The following is a 5,861-nucleotide window of genomic DNA, read 5'->3' on the forward strand; positions in this document are numbered from 1 at the left end:
AAGAAGCCACTGGTCTGATAGAATGGTGGAAGGGCACACTCAAGACTCATTCATAGTATCAGTTAGGAGCCAACACCCAGAAAGATTGAAATTCTGACTTACAGGATGCAGCACACTTGCTAGATGGGCACCCAGCACATGGCATTGTTTTCCCCACAGCTAGAATACATGGCTCTGGAATCAAGGAAGAAAGGACTCCTCTCATGATTATACTTTACAACCTGTTCTCAGAATTTCTCTTTCCATCTGCTGGCCCGAAGTTCTTGGTACTCAGGGGGAAAATGTATCTACTAGGAGACCAAAAAAAGAGGATGCCACTGATTAAGTAGAGACCATTCCTTGGCCATGATGGCTTCTCATGCAACTGAACTAACAGAGGACCATTGATCCTCCTTGTCTAGGGGAAATTGGATTGCAGTTGTACAGCAAGGGCAGGAAGGACTATGTGTGAAACCCAGGGGACTCTCTCAAATACCTCTTGGTACTTCCACATCCACCCAAGTTCATGGAAAACTACTGCAACCACAAACGGCTTCACTGTGGAATGAAGGTCTGGGATAGCCCACCAGTAAAGAGCCCCAGCCAGTTGAAGGCAAGGAACCGTGGAAAGGGAGGGCAGCCAGAGAAAATGATTGTAAGTATTCATGACGGCCTTGTGACTGGTTACAGAAACAGGGACTGTAGTAGCTATGCCTGTTTTTTTTCCTGCTTGTATGTAGTAACCAATGTCACCTTTTCTTGCTTCTCTTTTCCAGTATTCTATATGAGGAATTGGTGGGGATTAACTTTAAAATTCAGTCTTTACATTACAGATATTTGGAATCATACTGAATTAGAGAAACAATTAGTTTCACCAGAGATGGATGGAGTGACTCTTGGGATCCTATGTCTTCCCTTTTTGAGAAAAGAGCACCTTTGTTTGTACAAATGATAGTTGCCTCTAGTTAAGTGAATGCACGAGTTATATGAAAGTAGAAATATGTGTATGGCAGGATATGCATGGATGCTGTGATACCAAAATGGTGGCCAGTGAATAAGCTATTGACTCTGAGCCCCCCACCCCCATTTCATGTTCTGCTCCAGAAGGCTGGCACTGGGACACAATGTGATAGTCTCCTTTGCCACTGGGATTCCTGCTAGGTTTTGCTTGTAGGCACAGGAGGGAACTGGAAAGGAAGTGGGGGAATCTTTCTTGTTTGTGTCCCCCATTGGCTGTGGCAGGCGATCACAGTTTCCTGCTTATTCTAACACCAGTTGAGCCGTGCCCACTCCTCAGATGTCTGGGTCCCAGCTCCACAAGACCCCTCCTCCAGGCTTCTCCTCAATCTCTTGACTGTGTTCCCCAACTTGGGGTAGTATTCCTTTCTGCAGTTACGACCAGTGAAAACAAAACACCCTGGTATGTTTTCCATTTGTCTGACCAGATCCTAACTGAATTCTGCCAGTACTGACCCAGTGACTAGGTGAAGAAAGTATTTCAAAAAGCAGGCTGTGACCAGCTTTACCAAATGCTACCCAGAGAGCACTGCATAAGATGAAATCTGAGAGTTGGCTTTTGCACTCTGGGGGCAAGGAGCTCAGCATGGTGCTTTCCACCAAGTAAGCGTTCAATACATGGTAGCTGCTATGATTGCTATTATCATTCTTATTCTGACTTTCTTCTGTGAGACACATTTCATCATGACTCAGCATATAGTACCACCAAACTGGCCTTTGGGCAGCCCAGGCAGGTGCGGCCAGTGTGGTGACATTCATGGCCCAAGTCCGGGAAGGCGGGTGCAGGAATGAGTGAAGGGTAGGCTCCTGTCCTTAGGTACTCACAGCCTGGGCAGGAGGGGTGGAGCTGGTGATGCTGGGTCTGTCAGAAGTCCTCAAGTCTTTTCCAAGTTCAGAGATTCACTAGGACACTCAGCATATGACTATGCTCAGAGCTAAGGCTTCTTACTGCAAGGCCGTAGCACAGGATCATGAAGAAAAAGACACAGGTAGGAGCTGGAGGAATCCATGTGCAGGTTTCCTCATGCTTTCTCCTTCTTGTAAGGTGTGCACTCTCCCCCCAGCAGCATGCATGCAATGTTTCTGCCCAGGGAAGCTCTTTAGGGCCCAAGGTTTTAACTGGGGGCTGGTAACACAGGTACTCTCTTTCTAGCATGGACCAAAATTGCAGCGTCCCAGGAGGAGAACAAGTGTTCAACATAAAGCACATGTGTTTGTACAAGAGTGAGAGTGAGCAGAGTAAGCCACCCTTGTCATTCAGGGACCAGTCAAGTTCCCAGATACAAGCCAAGCACCGCCTTACAAGCAGCCTACCTGCAGTAGCAGCGTCAGGCCTGCCATGCCAGCTGCTTTCCACACAGTGGGACCTGCTCCCTCAAGCCTCTGAAAACCCAGTGCTGGTGTGGAGGTGTTTCCCAGCAATGGGCCACCCCTTGGGTTCTGATGATGTGTAGAAAATGGTATAGCACCAACTTCCTGGATGGGGACAGGCAGGTGGGGGTGGGGGGGGCCAAAGCCCCAACCTTGGCCTTGGCCTCCTTCTGGCTTCATTTCCAGATGCTCTGCTGTCCGGGGAAGGCAGACCTGGGCAGGCCTTGGCAAGTGGCCATCGACCCCTGCTCTCTCCAAGTTGGCCCAAATGATGTAAGGCATGGGCCAGGAGTGGTGAGTGACACAGAGCAGACCCCTGCCACACGGGCATATGCTCTCCAGCTTCAGGGGGATACACAGGGCCTGTGGCAGCCCTTCCTCACTCCAACAGACCCCAGTCAGATGTTTCCCATCTGGAGCCACCAGACGGACTTGGCTGCAGCCCCTGTGGAGTCTGTGATCCATTCCCAGATATGTTAATATATTCTAAAGCCCAAACACAAAAGTGATTTACTCATTGAAAATCAAAGGGGAAAATGTCTGATCATCCTGTTACTGAGGAAAAAGAAAAAAACCAACTTGAGTTGACAGTTGTCATTGGTAATGTGATGTACTTGACTTGCATGTTCCTGGGGCTGATTATGACAAATGTGATTTTAGAACTGCTGCTAATCAAGAAGAATCAGGGGCTTCCCTGTGAGAGGAGAAAGGCGTGGGAAATTCCAGCTGCTGGAAGCGCCTTGTGGTGAGAAAGCAGTAATGACCCCACACCCCAAGCAAGGCAGGCCTGGTCTCTGAAGGACCCAGCGTTCCAGACTCAGCCTTGGGTCCCTCTTGTATAGAAGAGATGCTGGAAATCAACCTTTGGCCCTGACTGAGCTTGGAAATACCCTAAGAGCCATCCCTAAATCAGACCCAGAAGCCACACTCAGGAAATGAGTTCCTGTCATGGAGAAAGTGGGCTCTTGCGGGTAGGCCCACAATGGTGTGGGTCCATGGAAGAGAGGCCCCAGACCTGCTCGCAGGGAGGACGCTAGGCAAGTGAGGCACTCAGTGCTCTGTGGTGCAGTAGAATGACCCCTAATGTGGCACAGCCCCCTTTGTGCAGTTGTCATCCTCTGCACGAGATTAGGTCTGTCTGGAGGTGAGGCAAAGTGGCAGTTCAGACCCTATTCAGACATGGCAGCCATCAGAGTGAAATTAAGGAGCTCTTAATGCAGTGAAAACCCATCAGGGGCAAAAGTATGAACTCAGCCCCCCAGGTAGAAGCAGGGGCACCTCCCCTTTTATGATCCCAATCCACCTGATCTGTCCCTGATCACAGCTCCCATCACACTGCATTGTCATTGCCTGTTTTGCTCCTTGAAGGCAGGGACTGCCTTGAATTAATTACTAAGAATAGCCTAAAGTATTACCCAGTGGATGTGGAAAGGACTTACTTGCTAAACCTCATGCTGGCAATGTGCACAGTCACCCACCAAAAGAACGACTTTGAGGAAAAGATTCTGCCCCTTTCCAGGCACCTGGGTGATGCCGCACAGCAAGGGGCTGTCTGGGGGACAGAGCTTCTGAACACCATTTGTCACTGCAGTCATGTGACTGGAGCCCTGAATGACTGTGACCTGCAATACTCAACACATTTGACCCAGCCCAGGAGAGGTGGGCTGGTGAGATGGCCTCCTGCAGAAAGCGAATGAGGGGTACAAAGTCCTACATTTAACCAGCAGTCCCGACATTCAGGTTGAGAGGCTGGGTCATAGCCTCCCATCCTTAGGATTCACATATTGACACTGAGGCCTGTGGGAGTGGGAAGTGGCCCTAGAGAAAAACCACCAAGCCCTCCACTGTAGCAGAATAAGGCCTGTGTACAGTTACCTCCCAAAATTTGCTTTGGACACCACTGAGCCACCTTGATGGGAAACCCAAGAGGCCCATGTCAAGATATCTTTGAAGAAAAATTTATCTAGTCTTTGGGATATGGTTGAAGCCATTGCACATCAAAGAGAAGCAGACAAAGAGATTTGACATGGTCCATATTTTTCCAAGTATTTTCTAGGCATGTCTGCCATGGAGCATTGGTAGCACAAGGCACAGAAAGATAGCCAAGATTTGTGTATTTTGAGACCAGCTACAGGCGCAGGAAAACCCTAATGAGAAAAGATGAATATTATGTTTGTTATGCAGAGAGGGCACCAACGGACAGTTACATCTGCCATCCCCTAAATTAGAGTGATTTGTTCTCATAAAATTAATTGTAGAAATAAATAAAATTTATCTTCAATATTTGGCATGTGATCTTAAAAATTAGAATTCATGAGCTCACATTTTCAATAACTCACATATAAATATAGACAAACCGATGTTTTAATGCAAATTTAATATACAGTAGTTAAATTAATGATTTTTCTCGGTTCGTTTTTAATTGGGGAAAAAAACCTCACAGCCACACCATATAAATCAAACTTGCCCAGCCAGTTTGCGTGATGGAGAAGTAGGTATGTTCACCGGCCGTGCATCAAGATCCGATTTACTTAAAATATATGGCTCCTGTTTCCAGCTCCAAATGCAGCATCATGTTAATGCATATTCATAACTGGGCATTTCTTTGCTTTTTTCTCTCGCTCTTTGGGGTATTATATTTTCTGGATTGAAAACATAACCAAGGGCGTTTGTTCCCAGGGGCTGTTTGGGTCAGGAATGCCGTGTTTCATAGGACTAAAGATGCGATGAAGCTTCTTCCACTGCCTCAGACGCAATAAGGAAAGACACTTCCTTCCGAACTGGACTTGGACTACTGGATGGCACTGTGGGAGCCCTCCCCACTGAGGCAGAGGTGGGTGTAGGCGCGGGCACAAGGAGATGGTGAAGGACGGGATCCGGGAGGTGGGCTCTGCTAATTGCTGCTGCGTGTAGCTCATCTTGCCTCATCCGCGGTGATTGCCTCTTGATTTCATGCTGGATGGCTATACTGCTACCCGGAGCCTCTTGGTGAGTTTGTGGACCATACCAAAAAGGCATTTTTATCACCGGTTTAATGCCCCATGGCTGACAGGGAACAGGCAAGAGAGAGAAGTGATGCTACTGCTCGGGCATTAAAGGGATCATTAAGCTCTGCGTTCGGGAAAGGTCTTGTTTTCAGTTACATGCCACGCTCAGAGCTGAAAGTGACGGGTAAGCAAAAGATAACAGGGGGATGCTCACCTTGCCTAGCCGGCTGCTGCCCTGCACCCTACCTTCCTCTGTCCTGCCCACCCACCCTCCAGGTCAAGGAGGGGGGGTGCCAAGGGGACAGCACCCTGAGGATGGAGCCTAACCCCGCTTGTTAGTTGCATGCCCCTAGGTAAGTCATCAGCCTAGCATTCCTTCTCTGGCTTGCTGCCTTTCAGCCACCCTGAACTTCCCAAGCACAGAAAGGCAGCTACTGACTCTGACCTTTTTCTTCACTCCAGGTCACTTCTGCATTTGAGACTTCAAAATTATCACCCCCAAGTACC

Source organism: Carlito syrichta, unplaced genomic scaffold (genome assembly GCF_000164805.1).
Source record: "Carlito syrichta isolate Samal-C Ts95f unplaced genomic scaffold, Tarsius_syrichta-2.0.1 Scaffold308047, whole genome shotgun sequence".
Lineage (NCBI taxonomy): Eukaryota > Metazoa > Chordata > Mammalia > Primates > Tarsiidae > Carlito > Carlito syrichta.